Source organism: Canis aureus, chromosome 1, assembly GCF_053574225.1.
Source record: "Canis aureus isolate CA01 chromosome 1, VMU_Caureus_v.1.0, whole genome shotgun sequence".
Classification (NCBI taxonomy): domain Eukaryota; kingdom Metazoa; phylum Chordata; class Mammalia; order Carnivora; family Canidae; genus Canis; species Canis aureus.
The window spans coordinates 65,067,552-65,083,550 of NC_135611.1; the positions used below are offsets into that span (position 1 = coordinate 65,067,552).

General features: G+C 41.8%; 1 long non-coding RNA gene across 1 annotated transcript in view; it reads left to right on the forward strand.

The window, feature by feature from the left end:
- The first annotated feature begins 1,232 nt into the window (after positions 1-1,232).
- The window catches only part of LOC144316446 (uncharacterized), a 50,952-nt gene continuing 36,185 nt past the window's right edge, over positions 1,233-15,999 (forward strand). Inside the window, exon 1 of the long non-coding RNA XR_013382399.1 lies at positions 1,233-1,420. This is a non-coding gene — a long non-coding RNA (uncharacterized LOC144316446). The remainder of the gene's footprint in view (positions 1,421-15,999) is intronic.

The window sequence follows — 15,999 nt, forward strand, 5'->3', positions numbered from 1 at the left end:
GATTTTAGGAGCAGTCACCCAGAGCTTTCCCTGGTGATTGCCTGAGTGATGATTTCAGCTCTGCTCATCAAGGGCAGCTGTCCCTTCCATCCATCACTCCCAGAACAACCTGACGCTCATCCCAATCTGCTCAGCCCATATGGACAAGGGTATCAAATCTATGTTTGTTCATGATCATCTCCCAAAATACGTCACTGAGTGGGAAAAACAGTGTTTGTGAGAAACAGTCTCCTTACTTTACACCACGTTTAACATTTTCTTAATTGGTCTTTGAAATGTGCAAACTTTGAGTAGAATAGATATCAGAGCACAGGGTTATCCTTCTCTATCTCCTCTGTTCGTTTGCGTAACACTAGCGGCATTTCATTAAGTAGAAGTCTCATTTAGGTTGATGCAAAATAATCCATTTTCTGCTATCATTATTTCATCATGCTGAAACTCAGAAATGGCTTAGTTCCATTTCTCTGCCCCCACAGAGGTTATCATTTCATTCACATGTGAGCTGTTTTAGATCGCAGATATTACAGGGAAGTGGTTTTCCCTAGAAGTCGTTATGAATGGTTTATTGTCCTTTTGGGACCATGTAGTCAAGATCAGAGCAGGAGTCTAAGCAGGATCGAGATACATTCGAGTATGTGTGGCCAAGTGGTGGGAAAGGACTCTCTGAAACCATTTGCCCCTGGCCTGAGGGGCCTCCTGGGGAGCAACCAGAGGCAGGCACCCTGGCTGGGGGGGGGATGGTTCTGACACATCTGTTACTCTCTTACAGTTTCCCTGCCAACCCAATACCCACCCTCCCCAACCCTGAAAGCAAGAGGGTTATAAGTAGAAAGGAGGAGAGTTCTTTCTCTAAAAACTCTGTGAAACCTTGGATGACAGAAAGGGTAGCTTTAAGACTCCTCAAACCACATATAACACAGCAGTCTTCCCCAGCCCCAGAAGTCACTTCTCAGCTGGGCACTTTAGGGATTCAGAGCCCAGGATGACACTAAGCAGAGCAGGGGTGGGACCTGGAAAAAGCTGGGACAGAGATTACGGTAAATTCATGTGCAACACCCCCAGGATGCCACCAAGCATTAGAGGGAGAAGGAGGAGTTGTGCATCAGCAAGGGAAGAACACAGCCAGCAAAACTCCGAGCTGTGATGTTACGACAACCCATCCATAACCACAGGCGAGGAAGCTGGAAAAGACGAGCTTACACTGGTTGATACCCTGCCTCTCTGGACAATCAGAAGTTCTGACTGGGGAAATGAGTAACAGAAAAAAATATATATATGCTAATTTGGAAGGTTAAATTCCAATTTGGAATTGGAAGTCAGCCAATTTGGAAGGTTACAATTCAGGTTTAAGAATCAAAACAACCACAGGAAACTAATGATGACCCTACCACATTTATCCAGAACTCAGTGCCGCCAAATGGTGAGTGGTGGGTGGATCGGCTACAGGTTTTCAAGGTGCTTGGTAGAAAAGGTTAGATAGACAAATATAAATATGAATGAATGGATCATGTAGCAAACTTATGCTCCAGGTGAGCTTATGATTAGATTCTGGTTCTTAGAGGTGTTCGATGTTCATCTTTTAATTTATCTGTTGGCTCTCAACACCCCCCCCCCAAAAAAAAAACTCCAATTGTACTGGGCAGGCCTACAGTGTCCCTGTGAGTAGCTTCTAGGACTCTCCTACCCCAAGCTATGAGGGAGAAAGTGCAGGTCCAGATAGGAAGCAATTCTATTTGAAACCCCTAGCCTAAAATTAAGCACTTTAGGTATGTGGCTGGTGCTGAATTTCAGATATAAATTTAAAATAGGAAAAAAATCATAAAAACAACACCCAGAAGGAAATGGTATGGAGTTTACAACTCAATCACCAAAAGAAAAGAGAACTAATCTGGATTACATAGCCCTCTTCAAGCATTGTGTACAAATGACAATATTAGGATAAGAGGGAGAGTAGCTCATGATATTTAATTTCATTGCTTTTAGCATGTGAATTTAATTCGGCGCTAACACGTACTGAGTGCTCCGTAAAATCCCCACATTAGTCTGTGGCTGCTCAAGATTGTTGAGAGATTTATGCTGGAGAAGAAAAAGGGATTTTTATGCAGTGAAAATCGTTGTGAGGGAACAAAATAGTTATGAGTTATCTTCTGGTGATATTAAAGATAAATATCTACCTGTCTACGGAATGAATCTATTTGGAAATAGGGGAAATCTACCAAATAACCTCTCGACTAACCTGTTACGTTCTACGAATTTTTAAGTTTCTGAATAAATTATAATTATGGTAACCTAAAACTTCAGATTTGCCTAACACACCTGGTGTTCTATGGTAACTTCTAACCCTTCATCAATGGAAGGAAAGCGGATTCTGGAATGGAGAAGCAATCTTGTTACAGGCAAGAATAGAAGCAGCACACTAGCCATGAAGGCGGAGGGCCCGGATTAGCACCCTGACTGTGCCATCTACCAACCAGGGGACTGTAGGCAAATTATTATTATATATTATTATATATATATATTATATATCCATTATATGCTTGTATATAAGGTTTAATATGTTAAATGTCACATAATAGATATGTATAGTCATGTTCTATATAATTTAAAACTCTCCAAGTCTCATTTCTTTCACATGTAAAACACATATTGATAACCATCTCTCAAGAGATTATTCTAAAAATTAAATAGGTCCTAGGACATTAGCTTCCAGCACCTAGATCTATGTCTGGCACATATTATGCGTTTAATAAATGTTCATTATTGAATAAATGATCCAATATATACATTGCCATAATCCCTAAGCAAAAGAAAGTGGAAATTGTCGTAACCTCCTGTGTCAACTGCACTTCTGTAAACATGACGCTTTACCCAAGGATCTTGCAAGAATGTGTAATGGGCGAGCTTCGTGCTGTAGCTAGAGTCATAATCCTTGTTATTCCTACCATAGGGATCATTCGGGGAGTCTGACTTTGGGCCAGGCACTGTGCTAAGTGCTTCCCATGCTTGCCTCATTTCATCCTCACGATCACACTGGGACACAAGCAGAACTCTTCCTCTCATTTTACAGATGGGAGACAAGAGCTAAAGGAGCCTAAGGATCTTTTGCAAAGTCTCACAGCTAATTAGTGGCAGAGCTCAGAAGGAGAATGCAGACGTCTATGTCCGGAGCTCATGCTCATTGGAAAGAGCAAGAGTTTGAAGCAAAGAAGACTAGGTTTTGATGACCAGCGCTCCCTCTTCTGAATGTGGAAATACTGATATCAACTTCACTTCTCTCAGCCTAAATAGTCATATCCAAGAAAAATAAATCTTACATCACCAGTTATGGTGATGACCGAATAAATTACTGTGATTTACTTCCCTATGAACTTTGTGAATGTAGCACCATGTCCTACATAATACTTAAATCCCAAGTACTGCACGTATAGCAGATTCTTAGGAAATTCTGTTAGGTAAACAGGATTTAACAGGAATTTATTTTTTATTTTTTTTTAACAGGAATTTAGTAAGAAATTCTGTTAGATGAATAGAATTTCTGTTTGATAAATTGGTATCCTTGCTTTGTAACTATAAATCACTTTACAAATTCCAATTATCATCATTATCAGCAACTTTACCATGTATTGACCAAGACCCTCCAGACTGTAGAATCTGAGTGATTCTCAGACTCTTCCAATGAACCTCTTCTCCTCTTCAATACAAAGGTGACTTTGAACACCGCTGCCGGTAAAATCCTGATCTAGGCCTTAAAACAGGAGACAAGTAGCTGGTCACCCTAATTACCAACAGATGATTTCAGAAATGAACCTTTTTTCTTCAAGGAAGCAGTTGAAAAATCATTATAAAAACATTCAAAATGTGGTCAACAGCAGGGACCCAGCGTGAGGCTTGAAGCAAACAGTGGAATCTTTAGAAGCCTACTTTGTGTTCCCAAGGTCAGGGGAGCAGACACAAAGCATATTGCAGCATTTAGCCACCCCAGGAGCCAGAAGCACTCCTTCAGCTATTGGGCTTGGCAGGAAAAGGGATTATAATTAAAAAAAAAAAAAAGAAAGAAAGAAAGAAAGAAAGAAACAAGGAAAGTGATATTGCCCGTAATATAAATATCACCCCCACTATAGGCTATATCAGATACAACATCTCACCTACATAAAATAACCTATTTGCAAAACATAATTTGTCAAATATCCCCTATTCTGAGATAAGCACATGAAACTAGGGCTAAATGTAGCCCGAGGCAGGGTGCCCCAAGAGGTGTGGGTCACCTACCTTGATGCTGCAGTAAGTGCGTCGCTGGGCTTCAGTTTCTTAGAGCATGTAGCAGATATTCCAAGGGTTTGCTTGGCAAAATCTAGAAAAGACCCAGCACCTCCCCACTCTGTTTATGTGAATAAATATGCCAAACAAGACAAAGACTGAAAAACACATCGGAAGGAGTTTACATGAGAAGTAATTTGGCATATGGTTTCACTTATAAATCCATCAGTATCAGTCAATTCTTTCACTTAAAAATATCTTCCATGATAGGATTCTGAACACAAAATAGGATAGACTAGAGGGAAAAAGATTTATCTGGGTGAGAAGTTTCTTCTGACCTGGATGACGTGCTACTTTGAAAACAAAAATAAAAGGACACTGCATTTCTAAATTCTTTCATGGAAATAACTACGGCATACGTCAGTGCGTGTGTGTGTGCATGCACGTGTGCAAGCATAGGCAGCACGTATATGGGTAAGGAGAATATCAGCCTAGGAATTAGGTCCCTGAAGCTCTGTTCCTGGCTCTACGTCAGTCCCTTTCAACTTCTTCATTCAAGATCACTGTCACACCATTCAAATTGGACATGAATCATGTTCCAAGCATTCCCACGTAGGCTACCTCACTTAATCCCCTCATTATTACCCCCATTTTGTAGATGAAAAACAAAAAGCAAAACCTGATCCACAAGAAGCCTAGTGCTAGATGCAGAGAAGAGCATAGGATGTGAAGTGAGAAGACAGCGCCCATCACCATCCCACCCTACACAGCTGTTTGGTCTCTAGTTTAACTTCTTCTATGAAAAATGCATCCTGGCACACTATAAATACTCTGTGAATAAGGGCTCTGCTTCCTTCTGTCCTCTGCTCAAGGGCATGAAACTCTTGAGTGTCAAGGCTAAAATTCAAATTCAGATCTGTTGATTTAAATGTCAACAAATAATCTTTCTTCTGTGGAGGGGGTGACAAGGTTTGCCCTAGACAGGAAAGTGACTCAGAGTTAGCCAAGAACAGAGAATGGGGAGGGCTCAGAGGCAGGGAACCAGCAAAGAATTGTGAGGCAATCCCTGGGCTGTCCTGTCCACCTCCAGTGAGTCATGGTTTAACAGCCTATGAGACACTGTTTGCAAATTACATCATTTTTAACATCTCCTTTTTTGCTGAATATGAAATTATATCTGATTTGAATATGGAGCAGCAGGATTTTGCAAAGACTCAGACTAAGGAGAACTGTTGCTCTAAAACATATTCAAAACACAAATTATGCGTATTATTTGACAGAGACCTTAACTCCCCATTCCATCTCTGGAAATGGTAAAATAAACTCAATCCCTGCAAATAACAGAAAAAAAGTATCAGCCATATAAGGTACACCACATTTAGGCAGCCACTGTTAACGTTTTGGTGTATTTATGCAGCCATGTGGAAAACAGTAGAAGAGTCCTCAAAAAGTTAAAAATAGAACTACCCTATGATCCAGGAATCACACTACTGGGTATTTACCCAAAGAATACAAAAACAAAAACTTAAAGGATACATGCCCCCCTATGTTTACGGCAGCATTATTTATAATAGCTGAGTTATAGAAGCAGCCCACATGTCCATGGATTGATGAGTGGATAAAGAATATTCGATATATTCCATTTTATACATAATGGAATATTACTCGTCCATAAAAAAGAAAGAAACCTTGCCATTTGCAATGACATGGATGGAACTAGAGAGTATAAGTCTAAGCAAAATATATCAGTCAGGGAAAGACAAATATCATGTGATTTCACCTATATGTGGAATTTAAATCACAAAACAAACAAGCAAAGGAAAAAAGAGAAAGGGGCAAAGCAAGAAACAGATTCATAATTATAGAGAACAAACTAGTTACCAGAGGGGACGGGGTGGGGGAAGGGTTAAAGAGGTGATGGGATGGGGAAGGGGGGCTCCTGGGTGGTTCAGTTCCTTAAGCATTGGACTCTTGGTTTCAGCTCAGGTCATGATCTCAGGGGTGGTCATGATCTCCACACTAGGCATGGAGCTTGCTTCCAAATCTCTCCCCACCCTTGCACATGCTGTCTTTCTCAAAAAAAAAAAAAAAAAAGAAAAAGAAAAAAATATATATATATAATCTAAAAATAAAAGTTGATGGGAATTAAGGGATGTACTTGTCATGATGAGCACCAACTGATGTATGGAATTGTTGAATCACTGCATCGTACACCTGAAACTAATATGACACTGTATGTTAACTAACTGGAATTAAAATCAAAACCAAAGAAAATCATTTTGATGCATTTACTCTTTTTTGATGCATTCATATATTTCATACTTGCATAGAGCAAGTAGCATATATATAAATATGAAACTGGGATCCCACTATAGAGCCTTGTACTCTTCTAAACGAACTTAAATTGCTTCTTAATGAAATTTTCCAGATTTCGATCCCCTATTGTTGGATGTGTTGGTTATTTCCAATTTCTTTATCATTATAATCAATGTTGCGATGAGCACCTTTACACATAAATTTGTCAAAGCCTTTCTCAACTTTCAAGAAGATGTTGTAGGTACATTTAGGGCATGTTATGAGTGTCTACTGTGTGCCAAATAGCAAAATCTTACAAGATAATCGGTGACTAATAGTCCTTTTTACAGATGTGAAAACTGAGGATTAAGGAATTTGCCCAAGTTCACACAGAAATAATAGAGCCAGGAGTCGCCAGGCCTGCCATGACTAACATTCTCTCTCCTCAAAAGGAGATTTTTCTCCACATCAGATGTGGTGTGGAGGACCTGTCCAGTTAGAGAGTCCACCTGGGATGACCTGGGAAGACTCGGGAATGTGGAGTTGTCCTTGGTTGCTCTGAGCTCAGGGCTCATCAGCATGCAGCAGCCTCGCCTGTCAGATGCACCAAATAGACCCGAGTCCCCCTGCTGACAGGAAGGACGTTTACTTCGAGATTCCTGACAACACACAACCTAATAAAGCCACACTGCAGGTGATGCTGCAGGCTCTTCCCCTAACAGTGACCTTTCATCTTGTGGCTTAAGAACACGTATCTTTCTTCACTAAATTTATTTTCCTCCCGTTTGTGCACACTCTTGAATTTGCCAGATATGCCGCGGAGTTGACCAGCAACAGTTAAGCCCAGTGGGGAAACACACAAGAGCTCAATAATTAGTTTTTTTTGGGGGGGGGGGGGCACGTAAGAGTTTCCAAATTTACAAATTTACAAAAATGTCTAAAGAAACAAAATTTTTAACACCCCACTTTCTTATGAAAATTAGACTTCCGTGTTCACGTAACGAGGAAGGGTGCAGACAAAAATGGTAGAGCGGATCCCAGAAAGTGACCTTGCAGTCTCCAGAACTGAGGACAGGATGCGTAAACGGGAGTGAACAACATGGAAGTGGTTTTAATAGGGGTGGTCGTGAAAGGGGGAAGCGGCCTGCAGCCACCGGGGCGGAGGCTTGGTAGGATGGCAGGGCCTGGCGGTAACGGGATACACTGAAGAAGGAAAACTCAAGATGAGTATCAGAGAAGACTTCCTGGCGGTGAGCTCTGCTGGATGAGAGAATGCCCTCCCCAGAGAAGGGCGGGAAGCTCCCTCACTGGGGACCCTGGAAAGCAGACAGAGCAAAACAGCAATGGCCATGCTGATGGAAGAAAGTCTGCAGACTTCCAGAGGATGGACCGGATAACCTGCAAGGCCTTTTCTATCTGGAGTTACTTTGATTACAGTAATATAATCCTTCAGGGATGTAGGAGAGGTGGTAGGGGGTGGGGTGCTTTCAATTTTTGAGTGAACTTAATTCCGATGGAAGGTGCTAGACTGACATCCTGAGACAAAAGCTCTCTATTCCTCCATACAACATTGACAGAGATATGTTTCCCCACCGGGCTTTACCAAATGTGTCCCCAGTCCAGGCATTAAAGGAGAAGGAAAGCTGTGTCCTTTTACCCCTTGACTCCTGGCTTCTCCTCATAGCTTCACAACCACAAAGGGGTTATTAGTTTTAGACATTGGCCCTTAGACCGAACACCCTGCCTCTTCCGTCCCCCCTCTCACAACTGAAATGCTACATTTTGAAGGCACCACGTAGAATTTCCTAATGTATCCATCTGGGAAGCATTAAAATCAGCAAACCACTTTCAACGGATGGTGTGTGGCAGTGGCCTTAGTCCCCCTTTGTCGCTCTCCTTCATGGACGGATGTAAGGAGGACGGATGGGTAGACAGACGGACTGTGGTATAACTCCTACACGCCCTCTCTGTCTCAGTCTTGAACAGGAAGGAGTTTTCAACCTAGCATTCTATGCCCTCTCCATTCTTCTTTGTCTTCCATCTCCTTCCACACCTTTCCTTCCAAAGAATAGTTTTTGTCCTTCCCTTAAATTTGTTTGGAGCATACCGGAATGAAAGGGGTCAGTTAGGAAAAGCTGGAGTATAGACCTTTGCCCAGTTAATTCAGATCTCTCGTACTGTCTCGTGCAGCTCTCCTGAATTCCTGGTTTCTTATATTCTTTACCTGAATTTTTGCAGAAGTAACTGCAACGTGCTGGCAAAGTTCTGAGCGTAATCCAAACAGTGACATTCATCTGACACCCAGCTCTTTGATTTTTCTCTGCAAAGAATGTGTAACTTTGGGTGTTTTGCCTTCTGTATCTCTCTCTTGCCTGAGCCAGACATCACTGGCTTATCCATGTAGTTACCCAGCTCCGTATTATACGAAGCCTTGGTGTCCCTATGTCCCAATGTAGATATTTTACCTGCTTTTCTAGAAGGGTATGAGAGCAGAATGCCTGCTGCCTTTTCCACTATGTTGAGCTGTGCAGACCTGACCAGCCATGCCTCCCATCCAGGGGGATGCAAAATCTTCGACTCAAGCAAGTGTAAGAGGTGTGATTGAGCCTACCCTGGGTCTCCTTCTGATCTCAAGGACACTAAGCATAAAGGGGAAATCCAGTTTGGACGGCTCCCCCTACCCCCGCCATTTTGCATGGTGATTGTTAACAAAATCCCCTGCATGTTCTGACAATAAGCATATTCAATTACTAATTTCCTATAGAAAGTTTCTCTTACACTTCAATGAACTTGGCTGAAAACAAGGCCTGACATGTGGCCCCACAAGGGTTCATATGGCGCCTTAGCTGGTGCTTGCCCACAGAGGTTGGAACTTGTTTTTCCCCCTCTATGTTTAAGTAATCAAACGAACATCTACTCAATGAGACAGAGAGAGGCTGAATTTGTCAGGAAGTAGTTGTTACCTTTGATTTCCTGCTCCTTCATTGCAGACAAAAGCCTGCTATATAGTTACCTCCAATTGGCGTATGGTGTACATTGCAGACCACAATGTAGGTGAGTAATGAATCCTATGAGAATCTGAGTGACCTGACCCAAGACCCCACTCACAAGTGGGCAGACAACCTGGAGCCTGTAAACACATTGTTTTTAAGTTAGCAAAAGGCAATTTTAAAAAAATAAAATCACAGAAAAAAAGAGAACACAATTCCTCCAACGAGAGGAATGATTATTTTCATGGCTAATAAGAGGAGAGCGATTCAACGCATACCATGCCCAAGGGCAAGGCATGGTCGGATATAAGAAATGCAGTAAAATAATTACCTCCTTGTATCCACCTACTGCCACAAGGTCTCCTGCTTCAGAACTTGTGTATCTCCACACCTAAACCAGCTAGCAAGAGATAGTTTCCTTGAAAAAGTACCTGACGTAAACCTGTAATATAGTAGAGCCGTGATAACCTCTCCATAACCCCTGGAATAAATGTATCGCTCTATCTGCAGACACTCAGCACATTGACTCCCTTGTACTTCCAGCACCGCAGCTGAGTTATCACTAGGTGGGTCCTTCAAACCTTAAACAGGAGTGCAGTCTGCCAAGAGTGCCTCTCCTGAACCCCAGGACCACAGCCCTCCCAGGATGAAGCTGAGCTAGCCCAGTCGGTGCGCTGTCGGCAAGCGAGCTCTCACACATGGAGCAGGGGGCCTGAGGCCTTGCACGTCTCTGTCTAGCCCACGGCACGGCTAAGGTGGCATCCTGGGTCTTTTACACAGGGACCAGGTTCTTGGCCAAAAGGACCTGATGCCTTTCTTTGTGCTCAATTATTTTCATATGGCTTTTATTTTCATTTTAACTCCCTTAAGAGGAGACCTCCCATTCAGCTGGGTCTCCTACATAGTAAAGAAGTGCTTATTCTGAACAAATAAAGTAAGTCATAGGCTCATAAAGAGTTTTTCTATTGCCCCAGAGCCCCTTCATACCCATATACTGAACCCACATCAATATAACCCCATTCCAATATAACTTGGAACGCCAGGGCCGATTCTGGATGTGAAGGAGCTACGTTCTCTCAAAGCCTTCTTGATTTGAACTCTGACTAAGGGGATCCAGGAAATCTTATCTTCCCAAGCTTCCCAAGATACCACCTGCTCCATGTCTTAATTTGAATTTTTTTCCCATGAAACCCTAAGCATAACAAGAAGATCATGGTCAGAATGTTCATGGCTGGCAAACCAACAGTCCACTTGTCCTCTCCCATTATAGCCCAAACGTAACCATATTCAAATTCCCACCCATAGTTTTTCTACATTATTTCACAGAAATAGCTTTTAAAACTTCTTTTATTTTATGAAAATAGCTTTCCATTTTTTTTCCTAGGACACTTGAAGCATGAACACACACACACACACACACACACACACACACAGTCTTCCTTTTAAAGTCATTCTTCCTTAAAACAACCATTACATTTATGGTCATAGTTTTGTGGAGAGAGCTTGGCTGGGTGGTCCATCTCCGATCCCCTTGGCATCCTCATGGGGTTGCTGGGAATCAAGCCTCCCCTTCTCTGATGATATTTCACTCAAATGTCTGCTGCCTCAGTTCTCCTTGGTCTCTTTCCACACGGTGTCTCCAGGACCACTCCATGCGCCTTGGACTTTTCATGAATGATGGTCTTGAGATGTGCTTCTTATAGAGCAGCTTAGAGTTGCAGGAAAGATCATTCCAGATATCCCAAATGTAAGCTGCTAAGGCTTCTTATGACTGAGTCTCAGAAATCCCAGAATATCACTTGTACCATAGTCCATTAATCTAGCAAGTCACAAAGACCAAACCAATATCAAGGGGATGGGAGAAATAGTTTTCAGCTCCTAATAGGAGAATTCACTGGGAAGGGGAGACATCAATTGGCCATCTTGGATATGAATCACCCACACTTTCTCCATTGGTGTCACATTTCTCCACAAAGGAGTGAGAGCAATGCTTCTTGTGCCTCAGTTTCTTACAAAGTTTTATTTTTAAAAGCTCTTTCTCTCTTTTTTTTTACATGTAGCTCCACCTATTCATAATGGAAACCCATGAGAAGCTGGACTTGATTTTTTGTATATGAGTGACAAACACTATATTTTACTTGGAAACTCTTCCCTACTGATAATGTGTTCTAGAACCAAGTTGTCTATAGAGCTTGTTTTTACCCAAAATGACAAGTGCTCATCCAGGATGCTCCTCAGTTGCCTCAGGCTTCTGGAAGGTCCATTTTCCAGGTGACCTTTGCCAGGTCACTGAACCCGCCTAGACAGTATGGATCCCAAATGGCTACTACAGCCTGGGCTCAAGCTGAGACCCCTGCTACACAAGTTAGCCCAGCCTACATTCTGGCACATAAGAGACGCCCAGCAAGTGTTAGTTCCCATCCTCTTTCCTTCACTGACTATGCACTAAGACCTGTGCTAAACATTGAATTATGACTCTCACACACAGATGATAAAAGTGAGACTCATCAAAGTGAAGAGGTCCACCATGTTCTTATAACCAGAATGTACTGGAATCGAACCTCAAACCCAGTTCAGCTCCACCATCAAAGTGCGTTGACTCCTTGAATTCAAAGGTATAGAATAGCAGAATCTTCAAGGGAAAGGAATTTATCAGTAAGAAAAATGGGATACTGGGGTTGGCAGAGACAGGCGTTGAAATAGAGGTGGTGTGCTATAAAATCACACTACCCCTCACCAGTCTGGCTGGGAGCCAGACTTATATTCCCCAGAAATATCATTCCAGAGGACTGACTCCTGCAGAGGGTGTTCTTTCTGTTTGCAGAGGAAAATATCAGTGACTCTGGTAGATAATTTTTAGCCTCGTGCGGCCCACTCTAGCTCCCTTTTCATCCCTGACATCCTGCTTACAGTTCATGGAATGCAGAATTCCATCTAGCCCTGTTCTGAGACCGCCCCCCAGGGACGTCACTGCTGTGTATCAGTTACTAGGTGTGGGTTTCCTTTTGCACCAGCTTGTCTGCCTTCCCAGGGATGAAATGAAGATTTCCCCGAGGAGCAAACCCAACATCATTGCCTCTTGCCTGGTCAGCTTCCCTGGAACGCCAGTGGCAGACTCTGCTTCCAGCAACAACAGGCTGCGTATCCATAACAAAGGCGGCAGGACGCTGTGATCTGGCTGTCTCCAGCTCTGTCATTTAGCCAGGATGGTTTCCGAGCCTTGCCCCAGAGACCTAAGCCTCTGGTCTTTGGTGGCCCTACCCCGGGTGTACACTTATGAGTCAGCAGACAAGATGAGCCTAGGTTCCCCTCTCCTGGACTCCCCAGGTCCCTGCCACCCATGCTGATTAAAGGTTACTTCCTTTACTGAGATAGCCAGAGGACATCTGCGAGGAGGGTAAGTGACCTTGGACCACGACCCTATAGATAGATCACTTTTGAGAGAAAAGTTTATAAACACTGTCCAGAATCACAGCATTCTTATACTGTCCTGGAGCAAGAACTAAACAAGTGCTTTCAATTCTGTGACGATTTCATTTTAAATTATAAAATAAAGAATACTGTACTCATTTAGATACATGGTACTGATTAATATGTACATGTTGAAATTCCGGAGAGAAGTCTGAGAATTTGGCCCTTGAATTAATTATTCCTTTCTAGAGAAATATACCCAGTAGGATCCAGTATAATAACAATAAAAATAGCTCTAACTATGCAGACAACAATATGGATCAGAAAAAATAATAATAAAGAAAAAAGAATAATAAAGACAATTTAAGTAAGTTTGTGAATGATGTTATTGAATTAGTGATAATCTTTTTAAGGGTGGTAATGGTGTTATTAAAGAAAATACTCTTACTCTTGGGAGAAAGCATGCTGAATGAAGCATTAAAAGGTGAAATGTCATAATATTGATAGCTTACTTTCAGTAAGGTTAGCAAAAAGCAGAGAGAAAGAGAAGGTATAGCAAGTTGTTAACAGATATTCATTGCACTATTCTTTCAATTTTTTATGGGTTTTAAATGTTTCAAAGTAATATATATATTTACTTTTATGTGTAAATACGTATTTACATATATTATATATTTATATATCCCATAATACTTAATGGTTAAATGTGGATTTATATGGATTTATAATAATCTAACAAATTCTTGATTTTCATGATTTATTCCAGTTTTTAACTAATAAGAACAAGCTCCGAAAACAACTCTTGTAGTTGCTTGCACATACTCTTAATTACTTATTTTGTATAAATTACTAGAAGCAATTGTTCGGGATCCCTGGGTGGCGCAGCGGTTTGGCGCCTGCCTTTGGCCCAGGGCGTGATCCTGGAGACCCGGGATCGAATCCCACATCGGGCTCCCGGTGCATGGAGCCTGCTTCTCCCTCTGCCTGTCTCTGCCTCTCTCTCCTTCTCTCTCTGTGACTATCATAAATAAATAAAAATTAAAAAAAAAAAAAAAGATAGAAGCAATTGTTCAAGTTTATTGACATTTTAAAAGTCTTGGTACTATCGGTGACAGTACAATTATTTGATTTAGCTCTAAAATTTTTCTGTGGCTGTTAAGCCCCAGGCCCTACTAATTCTCTTTAAAATGATTTCATTTGTCAAATGATAAGACTTCTAATGCTGGCATTCTATTTCCTAGGCTATTTATTAAAATCAGTGCTCTCAGTCCTTGACAGCATCTAGTAACTTTTTGTGCATAAGCATGGACATCGCAGTCTCTACCCAAAATTGCTTTAGTTGTCTCCTTAAGTCACCTACAGAACTTGGGGTTGTCACATTCCATGTGCTGTCCATCTGCTTTAATAATATCTACCTGAATTATTTGCAGCCACATATCTGCAGTCACTGTTTTCAACACATGCGGTGCTACCTTGGCTCTACCAGAAGCTAAACTCACGCAGTGTGTGCCACAATCACTGACACTAGGTGAGACACCTCCCTGGAGGAGATAGTCTGAGTCCTGTTATAGAAATATCACAGCCTTGACCGCCGTCCCAAGGATTCACTACTTAACACTCATTATGTGATACACACATCACTAAAATAACACTTATTAAGCAGCCCTAAACCGCACCTTAGCCAGTCTCCAAGCTGTTCCCAGGAAGGTTTAGTCTATTGAATAAGCCACACTTACTGTTACAACACATCAGATGTGGCTGATTCACTTGTGCCCTCACTCTCTCTCTGTCTCTGTCTCTCTCTCCCCCAGCTCCCTCTCTCCCCCCACCATACACATTTTCCCCACACTCAAGCATGTGGAGAATATTTTCCAGGACCTCACTTTGGCCAAGTGACCAAAAAGGAAAGGAAAGTCAAGAAAAATAGACATAATCCTTTTATGTAGTATATTTTCTGCCACCAGAAGTGAAATAGTTGACCCAAGAACCCAAGCAAATGCTGTTTTAGCTGGATCCCTTTCAAGTAATAATGATCAACAAATCTTCAAATAACTAGAATAAAAGTTACCATTTATGGAAGCGCAGAGATCAACTCATGCCCACTTCATGCTTCTCACAAGTTGCAGGATCAATATTTTCTGTTACTGGTTCTACTGTGGTACCCAAGCCCAGATCACGTTGACTAATAACATAGAGTTCATCCAAAGAAAATAGATAATGAATTCTATTCAAACTTTTAATCCCCTTCCAGAGCAATTATTTTTCTTAGGCGCTCATGGGAATAGTTCCAATGCCTCTTTGTGGTGGCTTGGCTGCTCCCCTCATGCTAAAAACACATGGGCCCTGGTTCTTCCATTGACTCATATGGTTCAACACATTTATTTCCTAGATATGGAGCCATGATGGAACATTCCTTATGGTGAGGCAGTGTGTAGGGAGCCCACAGGAAATGTGGATCCCGGCAGGGCGTGCAGGGGGCCTGGATCACCCACACAGGCTGTGTAACCTCAGGCAAAGCTCATAACCTCTCAGAACCACAGATCCTACATTTACGCTCTGGCCGCCATAATTCAAATCTACAAAGCTCCTACATGCAGGAGGTGGAAAACTACAAAAATTCTACAATGTTGATTATTTTGACAGACATTATATAAAAGAAAATAGTACATTCAGATGGTTTTCTGGTCTATTTTTAAGAAAAAATTAGCTAACCTAAGACCCAAGAAGGGCCTTATTTGAGGTTACCATTAAGTGATAAGTAAGAAAGGAAAATTTTAGGCTACAGAAAACTGGTTGAAAATGTTATCAATAAAAAATAATTTTTAATACATGTGCTATTTTTTTTACATGTGCTATTATCTTCTTATATGAAACCAAAAGATAAGCACGTCAATAATCTTTCAAAGCCTCAGAGGTACATTTATTTGACTTCTTAGGTCAGTGTTCAGTGGGAGACCATATTCTGGATCCTTCTGTCAGAGACTATACATTACCTGGCTGTGCCCAAGGTCTGGAGTCCAGCCACAGCAAGAATGGCCTCCAGCCA